Source organism: Vigna unguiculata, unplaced genomic scaffold, assembly GCF_037176805.1.
Source record: "Vigna unguiculata cultivar grain cowpea cultivar isolate G323 ecotype 2 unplaced genomic scaffold, ASM3717680v1 ptg000306l, whole genome shotgun sequence".
Classification (NCBI taxonomy): Eukaryota; Viridiplantae; Streptophyta; class Magnoliopsida; order Fabales; family Fabaceae; genus Vigna; species Vigna unguiculata.
Window position 1 is genome coordinate 3,281 of NW_028196941.1, and position 11,720 is coordinate 15,000.

Below are 11,720 nucleotides of genomic sequence, written 5' to 3' on the forward strand. Positions count from 1 at the left end.
AACAAACCTACCTTACACTATACCTATTCATTAATAAGGATGCGTAGTAACGTTCAAAGATCACTCTTTGGCCTTTAGACTCGCTTCAGCGACTTCGCCCTTTAAGTGAGAAGGGGGTGAGGTAAGGAGTAGTATAAGAGTGGCTCGGTCATCCATAGGCCTCTCCTTATTGGATTCATTCTATTCTATAGGGCGGGGCTGCAGACCAACAATCCAGCAAAAGGGCTTAAAAGCTCCTTTATCAAACCTTCCCCTTTTCAAAAAAAGAAGGTCAGCATCAAAGCCCAGCAAACCCAACCTATACAAAGAGCTCTTTTCAGCCCCTACTCCTAACAAGTGAAAGTAGCTGGCACCCACCATACCTTGCTTCGTGCCCTCGGTTTACTTCACTGGGGCTCCTCTTCCCTTGGAACCAGGTATGACAGTTTACTTCTTTTTCTTCACTGACAGCATCCCAATGAAGATGTTCTTTTGTAACTGCCAGGGAGCTGGATCTAATGAATTGATCATAAAATGGAGAGATTTGGTTAACGGGAATGATCGTGGTACTCATTGAAACCCGAACTCAGAGTCGACGAGCATGAAGCAGAACCATCTGAGCCACACCGAGCGGCGCATCAAGCAAATAAAGAAGGAGGGAAAGCATCGAATGGGATGTGGGAAGCGAGCTTACCGGTCTTTGCTATGGATCTTTCCCCTCGCTATAGCTACCATGTTCAGTGCCCAAACATAGATATGCCTACCTACATCTTATCTTACTACACCCACTCACCGCTCTTGGAGGTATATGAGACAGACTACGCGCTAACAGCTTTAGCAACAAGGCTATAGGCTAAACAACTAAAAAAGCAAGCATTGAAAGACGCTCACCTAGTGCATTCACCCTAAGGGAAAGTTCCTGAGTCAGTCAACTCAATTACAATCAATCAAAGAAGAGCACTATAAGCTTTCTACGCGCACCCTACGTACATAACTCCGCGATAGGACAGCAAAGGAGACACTAAATACACGCACTACAGAAGAAGCTATGTGATCAACGCGAGAAGCCTAATTGCATTTAGGAAGGAACGCATGCGCATTGGCTAGAGCAGTCACTTCCGGAGTTAGCTCTGCAGATGAAGCAAGCAAAGGCAGAAGGTTGAAAATCCACTCTTGCACAGAGCCTCTTACTCGCCAAGTGGATAGGCAGCAAGCACAACTGGATCTCCTCATCTACGATGCCTCCTTCTTCCATATGTCCGGAAGCCTTATCTTCGTCTCAGAACTCAAGCCCCTTCCCTTTACTCCATAGGGCATTCGACTATTCCCATTCACTCTATCTACTTTGGCTAATAATCTTAAATATCTGGTCATTGGCCCAAGGTCAGCTCTTGTCTATGAAAGTAAGTTCCTTCTCGGTTTCGCATGCCAATTGGCAACTGCTCTATTTCGTATCATCCCACCCAGAGGGAAAGATATGAGGTAATTTATTCATTAATAAAATTTCATTGCCTTAGTTACCAGGAAAGATCTGATGTGAACAAAAGAAGATCATGGTTGAATGCTCACAAGACATGTGACATTGGTTTAAGTTGAATCGACTGTGAACGAATGGGTTAAGCGAAAAAGGGCGTTGATCCAGGATTCGATTCGAGGCTTGACCAATCCGGAAGTTGCTGAAAGAGAAGCGGAAAGGGACATCTTGAACTCAGGGGGAAGGGACGCTAACAAGTACTAAAAAAAGACTTTCCACAAGCTCGATCTTCTATTCAAGGATTCTTCTGCCTCACAAGTACCGGGCGATCCCGACCGCACCGATGCGGCTTAACCATCGTTTATCCACAGATCTTACTTTGAAACAACTTGGAGGGGAAGGCATCCCTTAGAAGCTGCATGAGCACTTTTACCAAAGAATGTAGGGAATAGCTAAATAAAAGGAGCATATACTTCGAACCAACCAGAAAGAAATCCAATTTGGAGTACTAACCAAAGGAGCATAAGCGGAAACGTAGAAAGACCAAAAACCCAGCCTCTTGCTGAACGAGATTATCATTCTCTTTTCCAAGCCCGGTTATTGAACCTATGCTCTACTCAATCCCAAGTACCCGTATACGCTACCTTCCTTGATCGACCCAGAATGTACTATCTCTAGCCGTGAATTCACTACACGAACATTTAACATATGAAAGATAAACGAGATCCATTGCACAAGTATGCTATTTCAATCAGTCCATGCTATCCGCTACACAGGGTTATTCAATTCCGTTTGATTCAAGACAAGCAGGAACGCTTCAAATAGACTACAGTGGACATATTCTATTATTCAGAGAGCCGCATAGACCCTCGATTTAGTTTAGAAACAAGAAGATTACAGCCTAGTAGTAGGTGGAGGCACTAAGTAGCCAAAGGGTATGACGAAAGGCTACAGCTATGCATAGGAAGTCTCAGTTAATGGGATGCCGGGTTCCCTTTGAGTGTAGAAAAGCTGCTGCTCGATTTGAATTGAGGCTTCGCTTCCAATCGCCATAGTGAAACTTCTGATTAGCCCTACTCTACTAGATTAGCCATAGCTAATTCGATAAAGGAGGGGTGAAAGACTAAAATTTCGATATATGTAGAAAGGGCACGACCTTTTTAGAAACAAAGACTACGAGACTTTTATCCATCCACTGTTACAAGAATGGTATGTGCCTCCATTAGGAAGAGAGGGAGAATGTGACCTCAGTTTCGGTTGAAGTTGGCTTGCTGGATCTTGGAGTTGAACGTGAATAATTGTGAGAAATTACCCCCCTTGGTGTATACTTTCTGTTCCTAAGGGAAGGGGCTTACTCATATATATAATATAAAAAGAAAGTTTGCACTTAATCTATTAAGGCCAATCTTCTGATCCTCAACTATTCTCAACCCTCGGAGTCTAAAAAAAAAGATGTGTATCTTGCTATTGGTATCAATCGGTCCTCTCTTTCCTTTTGGTGGCGCATGCTTAGATTACCATTATTCTTCATCTTCTCTACCCTTCGGTTGCTTAGGGCGCCCTGAGGGATTCGCCTCTAGGAGAATAGTTATTGATCACATAGCTTGGGTACTAGAAGTTGCTGATCGTATCATTCGGGCAGAGCCTGGGTCCCTTTGTATTATGTATAGCGCAGCTCCCTCTTTCTTTTGCTAGTTTTGTTCCGATCGATGAAGGAAACTCGGTAGCGCGCGGATTCGTTTTCCTATTTCACTGGGATCGGTCCTAAGGCGCGTGCTTCAATTCAATATTGTCTTGATTGGCAGTCGCTCTTCTGTATTTTGAATCTTCAGAGATACCCTTAGAGTTCTGTCCTGAATTGGAGGGTTGTTGAGTCAAGTCAAGAAGAATAAAAAGAAAGTCCCACAAAGGAATCTTGGACAATGGGCACAAGTCTTTATTAAAGAATTAGTATCTCCATTATAATTAGCATTTCTATCAGCTCTGCTCTTTTGTCTCCTGAATATCATCTCGAGACCCAAACAACGAGATCCGGATTGGAACCAACGCATATTCAAAGCTTATGGCCCTTCAATACAACCCCCCTCTGTATAAAACCGTAAGTGAGCGGTGCGAGTCTACAAAGAAGACTTTCCATCTTCCTTCTTTGGCGCTGCTGGAGATGCCCCACAAGGCCTTCTTTCTCAAGATTTCATTTTTCGCCGCGGTGAACAAAAGGAAGCAACGCCGCTACAAGCAATAGAAAGCCACGTTTATTAATCCATTTCAGTAGGTGGCGGTGTACACTAGGTATCAACAAAGGACGCTTTCTCTCACCCAGCCCTTTGGAGGTGTTCACTCTTCGCCTTCGGCTTTCTATTGAATGATCCATCTGGTGTGCTATTTATACTCCGTCAGTGAGGGCTTCTCCCTTTTCAATCTACATGGCTTACGTACACGAATGAATATTCAAACTCATCGACTCGGCTCAAAGCATATGATCAAAGCTCTAGTGGCGCACATAGCAATATCAGAATAGAATTCTCGTCGGCCTGACCGGCAGTAATAGCGAACTAACACTGTTCTAATAGAAAGGGGGAGTCCCTCTTTGCGGTAGATAACGCAACCGAACACAAAATGATTCGGTCTCGCAAAGCATCTGGGCGAGCCCCTCCCTACTAAGCATACGTTTATTACCAGATCCGATAACAGCGATTCTCCGTCTCTGACCAGGAGGTATCACATCTACAGACATTAGCCCCAAATGCTAGCTCGCATTATGAATTAATAGTAAGTCGCTACATCATGCTTTTGAGGAAGCTATTCGGGCTTACCCGCCTCCTATTTATCAATTCTTTCCGTTTGATGGGCGTGCTCTTGTTTCTAGGTTTGGATGTTCTTTAAGGGTCTACTAGATTACGTCAATACATGAATCTCATCTTTCCAATCTCTTTCTTCTTTACCCGCTCATTCCTCTGACTTTATGCCTTCTATTCGGCTCCTACCCTACCAAGTCCGACCGGGGGTTAACTTTTCGTTATCAACTGCTTTCTTACTTTAAAATGTTGTATCATGGCTTGAGGTATCACCGCCTACGAGTATAGATTTCCCGTTCGGTACACATACCCGAAGGATAGAACCTCTCGCCTCTTCTGTGGAAGCATCCTTAGGGAGGTCAAGTCCATATAATAGGACTAGCCACAAGTACTGAGACAATATCTAAAATATTTGCAATTCTTCACTTTTTTTATTTTAACCCAGTTCCGGGAATCAGGCAAGTAAGATCTTTAACACAAGCTTGGCACCTAGGAATAGGCGTTTTATGGATGATTCAAGCCCTGCACACTCAAAGGCGAGAACGAAGTAGCGATTGCTCGTCCAAATGGGTTACCACCAAATCAAGAAAAATAAAAATTATATGTATTGAATTTATACCTCAATCAGCCCTTTAACACCTTCGAAAGAAAAAAGAAGGAAAGCACCCATCTCAAGTGCCTTGCTTCCTCTCCTTATCAGTCGAGCTATTTCATTCCTTCTTTTTTCCAAAGCAGGGTTAGCGTGAAAGGGTGAGTTGACTCGGAAAGAGTTATGAGTTAGCTTCGGGATATGGCCTTTGCCTCGGATTATCCCATAAATTGGAACTGTTGATGCATGGGAGGGAATAAGAAGAAGAGGAACGTAGTAACTCGACTGTAAGGAGAGGAACGAAGAGAGAAGAAAGATCCTGATTTTATCAATGAATAACTTGCGTCAGATAAAAAGAAAGCAAAGAAACTCTGCATTAAACCCAGGATTTTTCAAAGCAATACCGGTAGCTAAGGGGCTTTGAAGTTGTTGCTTAACACATCCTATTCGAACAATCAAGATAAAGGGGCTTTTAAGTAAGGATTCCCGGGGGTTTCTCAGAGAAATTCCGATAGACTATTAAGGAGAAAATAACTGTAAGGAAGATTGCCGGATTGATTTATAATTTAGTAAGGAAAGCCAGGGGATTTCTATCAAGGGCAGCTATGTCAGGGATGCTCGTCCGAAGAAAGTGAAGATATCCAGGGAGATTCATAGGGGCGTATCAGGAATTGGCCTCTTATTAGGACTCTACCACTCCTATGGAAAGGTATTCCAAGGAAGCATCAATCAATATGCGGGAACCCGAATTCAAAAGAAGAAAGCCTTCATGCATCCAGGGGAGCTACACCCATCTCACTAACAGGATAAACCGGATAGACAAGTCCTTATTTTAGAGATTCAGTCCCAGGTTTTCTGAGAGCAGCGGAGCAAGAAGAAGATACGGCTACTTCCCAAGCATCCTAGTAATCTAGTCTGCAAAAAAGCAGCTAAAAGCGACGTCCCAGTCTTGAGACCTGATCAATCCCATGAATTCTCAATCCTTATGCTTATCAGTCTTCGTTACTCGGATTACAGTCGAGCTATTTTGTGTGTGATTGTCTATTTTAAGATCATATTGGAAACCTGGGATATGCCCATAGGGAAACCTATATTATTAACATGTTTGGCAGGAACGTACCTATCGTCATATCTGAGGGGACCCTATCTCCGGTCTCAGCAAGCTATGGGATATAACAAGGAATGCACCTTCCTCTTTGGAGGCAGGGTCAGTCATTCTGCTTTGGTTCTGCTGTTAACCACAACTAACATGACTTAACCAAGTCAGATGGCCTCTATTCTTTTTCTTTTTTTAACTCCTTTCCTAATGTTTTGTTTGGGAAATCTCACTCACTACACACAATCTATATGATATGTGTGATGCCGACACCTAAGATAGAGAGAGTTACGACGACTATAATCAGAAGAAGAGGTTATGAAGTAACTCGACTGATAAGGAGAGGAAAGACCTCGGGCATTGAATCTCTGGCCTTAGCCTGCCTACCAGTCTTGATCTCTTGCAAGAACAAAGGGAAGCACTAAGAAACTATTTCAGCATGCAATTGGCAGAAATTATTCACTCGGATGCTCTCACAGCGATGCTGAAAAGGTCATCTCTACTCTGGCTCAACACTTCCCTTACTTACGCGAAAGAATCATCCTCAGAAAACAAGCATCCCGGATGGTTGAGCTCAAGCGAAGCACCCTGAGAGCAAGAAGTTCGATCAATTCTGCCAAAGCCTCTCAGTCTACTGCTTCTGAAAAGACTTCTTACTACTCTAGTTAGGAAGTATAGTTTCAATATGGGCTTCTATCTTATTTGTTCTCCTCTGCTTACAAACTGGGTAAGAAGAAGTAGAAATCTGCAGTTAAGATGAATGCAAGAATCGGATCTGAGCTCCCCCGGCTCTACGACCCCGCAAGGCACTACTGTAGAGCTCTTTGGGCGAGACTTTCTCGATCACAGCTTCTCACTGACAGACTAGCAATTCAAGAACAGCTTCTTTCTCTTACGCAATTTAGACTCTCCACAACAATCTGTATTTCGAAACAAGGAAAAGGATTCTCGACATGCTATGCAAGGCGGCAGGTGCTACTTCCTGTTAGACGAAGCTTAATGTGTTTTCTATTGGACTTGGTTGAGTTGAAGAAGAAAAGAGAGTGAGTTTGATTCCTTTCTCACTGAGGAAACTTGGCAAAGGTTTCCAAGCCGTAGTCCAAGAGGCAAAGGTTGTTTGCCTTGCTTTCAAACTGACTTGCCTTATCCTATTGGGTGAAAGTACTATTACTGCTATACCCGTCTACCCGGTCTTACTGTGAGCCCTCCCACTCTTGGAAGAAGTCACACCTTAGACACGGTAGGTCAGATTAGAACTGAAAGGCCCTTAGACCATTACACAATGGAGCACTTGCTTACACCACTAGTTAGAGAACTGGGGAAGGGGGAAGAAAGGAGCAACTTAGATCTCCACCGTCCTCCTTATGTGATGCTTACTAATCCAGCGGATCCCTCACCAGATGCTTAGTCAGAGCCATTCTCCTTGTGCTTTGATAGACTACTATAATAGACTCTTTAGGAGAAACATTCTCCGCTTCGGCTTGCCTCTGGAAGCTCTATTGTTAGACAGACCTTAGCGGACTACTTATTTGAAGCTTGACTTGTTCTCAGGATCTAAACTGACTGGAAAGAAGAAGCATTAACGGATGAAAGTAAGGATGGAAAAAAAGAGGCTGTTAGCTCTTGCTTTGCCTCGGATGCGGCACCCTCTATTCCTAAACTAGAGAGCGTCAGGGATGCTTTGGAATAAGCTAAGCTCTTCCAGTGAGAGTGGCCTATCCACTGCGCCGATCCCTTTTTTATTCTTATCAGCGGGATAGGGAACTAGTCCTCTGCGATTGCACGACCTTTCCTCACCAGCAGAAAATAAAAACAATCCAACGCCTAGAGTTTCTTTTTAGGCAGCCTAATTCTTTCTCCCTAAACATATATAGAAAGAGGAGTAACGACGGGACAGGTCACGACTACGTGTTTGACTCCGGCCAGAGAGTTCTTTTGTCCAACTACTACTCCAACTCTATAGAAAAGACAGTCAGGCCTCTCCCTTGAGCCCCGGGAGGACAGGTTATATTCAGAATAAGAAAAAGATTCCAGCAAGAAAACGGATGGCAATCAACGGCTTTATAAAGCTCAAGGAGTTGCTTGTTGGCTGGGAAGCGAAGAAAGAACGTAAGCACGCCAGTGGGTGTCTTTCGCATGTTGCCATTCCAGAGGTGAAAGTACACTTTCTTTATTCTTTATTAAATTTCTGGCATAAGAGGGCTTTTATCTTTGCTCTTTTAGCGGAATAAGAGCAGTTTGGTAAGATTATAATATAGGTCAGAAAGAATCAAATGTCCCTAGTATCAGGAAAGAGGGTGCACATTCATAGGCCAATCTGTTTTCTTGCCCGTTCCCAGGAAAGGTATGAAAGACGCCTATTCTTCAGGCAAGGAGCGCTTCCTATATAGAATATGTCCGAACTTCTTTCCCCGTACCGGACCGCAGCAGCTAAAGGACGTGCCACTGGACGAGGATTTCTTTCATTTTTGTTAATATTCTATGAGCGCGTTCTCCTCTTTTGAAAGAAAGATGTAAAGTGTGGTCTTCTCGTCACTCTTCGGGATGCTAAAGAAATAGTCGGTATTGATTCGATTCTTCCATGGGATATGGGTTTACATGGCGGGGACTCCCAACTTATTGAATAGGTGACGATGGTCGAGGAATAGGCCTTGGCAACAGCAAGCCTTTCTCCTTTCTTTTCGTTTGTTTATTCCACATGACTACTCGAGGGTTCCAAAAAGGGTAGTGTGAGGCTAGCAAATGTCGTCTTACGATCATGATACTCGGAGCCTTAAGTGAGCTCCCGCTAGGCTAGGTTAGGTGTAGCAACCTGACGACACGAAAGGTTTCGAATCTTCAATGCTACTCCTAAACAGTAAAGAGGAAGGCTTGGACCAGCTCCTTAATTTGTAGGCGAGAAGCTCTTTGTTCGAGTTGACTGTGTGATTGTGGTTTTATTTATGGCAACCGGAAACCTTTTCCTGAATTGAGAATGAGTAGAAGCTTGACAGGGGTTTATGGGATGGATGCGGGAAAGAACTCCCCTTTTGCAAAGCAAGGTTTCACCCTCTGATTACACTTTTTTTTTTTTAGGGATGGGATCTTCTGCCTAGATTAGATCTCTCACGGGATTCATCTGGCATTTCTGGATGGACTGGCATTGAGCATGTCATTCCGGACTTCGCTATTCTCACAGTCAGATCGGACATTGAAATCTGAAGTAAACTATCAAGACAGGACTGTCTTATCTATTTTATTTGCTGACAGTTGTATTCTCTCTCCTATTAGCTGTCAGTTGCAATATTGACTTTTTTGTCTTATCTTCTTTCTGAACATCTTACCTTCCTTGTCTTAGCGGTGCAGATCTTCTTTATGCTTTAAGTGGATCTTCCATGTGCCAATCAAAGAGAACGAAGTGCACTACACTTAGCTCTCTAGGTTAACGTCCAATCCTGTCCACCTAGCATCCCACCTTCCCCAAGTTTTAGTATTGGGCACCAGGTCTTTCGATGAGCTTACTAGAGGGAGAGAGATCGATTAGCCGTGAAGGGGCCCCTTGCCCACTCCCCTTCCCCCCATTTCCGGGGGCCTCGTCCTCTTCAGGTAGGAGAGACTACACCTTTCAAAAGGAGAAACTTAGAAAACAAAGAGAATCAAAAAGGCCATCATTAATGCGAACAAGGCAATAGCCTCGGTTAGAGCAAAGCCCAGGATTGCATATCCGAATAACTGTTTTGCCAATGATGGATTTCTTGCCACGGAATGAATTAATGAACTGAATACGTTTCCAATACCTACAGCAGCTCCCGCTGAAGCAATTGTAGCAGCTCCGGCACCCATTGATTTTGCACCTTCTAACATCTCGAATTGAGAAAGTCTCGTCACGCTCTTTCATTCACGATTTTATGTTCTCGTCGCTTCTTCCCCTCGTTCCTTTTCTCTTGGACATCTCACTTTAGGAAGCAAAGGCAAGCAGACTAGGCGGCAGAGGTTGTCTTCGCGGAAGGGGAAGAGTAGGAGGCTTTGAGTCGGGCATCAAAACTCGGCGTAGATAGAAAGTCCGCTACCCATTCAAGCAGCTTGTAAGGCTACAGTACTGCTTCATATAAGATGTACCAAGGACAAGTCAGATAGTGCACATTACTAGTGGGATAACTTTAGACTTATGTCTCACTCTTCTGGATAGCACAGGAAAGAGAAAGAAGACTAAGCAGACGATTCGGTGGGGCCTCACTTCAGGGGGAACATAGGCAAGGAAAATCCTGTCTCACTAGATCTATTGCTGGGGGCTAAAGCACAGGTTTACCCGCTAGTGGGTTTTTCTCTTTCATCGGTTCTGGAACGGGTCTGACTGGAACATCGCTGTCACGAACAGCGTAAACTGAGTATGGGTAGTCTAACTACTCATGCTAGTAGTTTATCTACTAGATGCTCTATAACTCACTAGAAAATAAGATTCTAAACTGGATTGACTCGGCCGATGAACCAACCTCACCAGGGACGCAAAAGGTAGACCCAGTGGACTGACTACTATAGCTGGTACTCCAAAAAGGGAAGGTAACATGCCGGGACGGCGAAAACGAGAAGAAGGATCAAAACATCGAAAGCCTTTCTGAGCCAGAGAATTGGACGTGTGATCCATAATAGAAGAGCCTTTTAGCGTAGCGGCGAAACGTGCCTGCTCTACGATCAAAGAATTTTTTGAATTGATAAGTATTCATGAGTGCATATACGTGGGCCTCCGGTCCTCGGACCTCAGTGTCCCTTTTGTCTTCCTCGTAGGGCGGCTCCTCGCCGTAGCCTGCTATCTCCTCCAACTCGTCATAGAATGAGGCCATGTTCACACCGCTTCGCCCCTTTATTGATTGACTGGATTGGCTGGCTTAAGAATGGAAGGCTCTTCAAGGCAATGAAATTTTTGGTTCCAGTTGTGCGGTTGAAAATACATACGAAAAGGAAGAAAGAATAAGGCAAAGATCAGAGAATAGCTAACTCGTGTTGACGAAAGAATGCTTCGGTGGCTGTAGCTAATACAAGGAAAGCGAGTAGGAATTACGACACCAAGAGCTCGTTCACCTTCAGACCAAGAACTCAAAGAGCGAGAGCGAGCCACGTAATCCACATACTAATCAATCTTACTGATACTGAATGATAGCAAAACAAATAGATCAATAGAAAGACGAATAGATAGAAAAATGATTCAAACACTAGAGCATAATCCAAAAAAAGAAAAAAGAAATGCCTTGAGCATTGAAGCCGGAAGGAAAGCCATTAAGCAAGCCCCTAACTCCATACTCTATTTCCTGCCTTTGCCCTCTCAAGCAAGATAAATTGAACCAAATGCAATCAATCGTCAGACCGCCGGAAGTCACTCTTTCTCTTTTCCAGGCATACAATCAACACTTCTTTCATTCAAAGGTAGGTGTATAAGCCCTTATATTGATCGATTCGCCTAAACGAGTTTCACAAATTCGTTAAGGACACAACCCTAACTAATATGAAAGGCTATGGATATAGTCTACATCGGCTAGTCATAGGAAGAATAAAAAGACCAGCGTTAGGCCTCTTCAGCTAATAGATGTGTCAAAGACCGTTGCCAGGTTCAAGCTACTGAGGGTTCACTTGAACCTGGCAATTAGACCCAAGTGAGAAATGGAGAAAAGAAAGCAATAAGATAAAAGAGGGGAAAGACCTGAACACCCTCGGCGTTCTGCGCACAAAGGGGGAGCACACTTATAGCGACAGAAGTGAGAGAGCGGGATTGAGAGGACCCCGTGGGGCTCGAGGAAAGAGCTGAGACTCTGC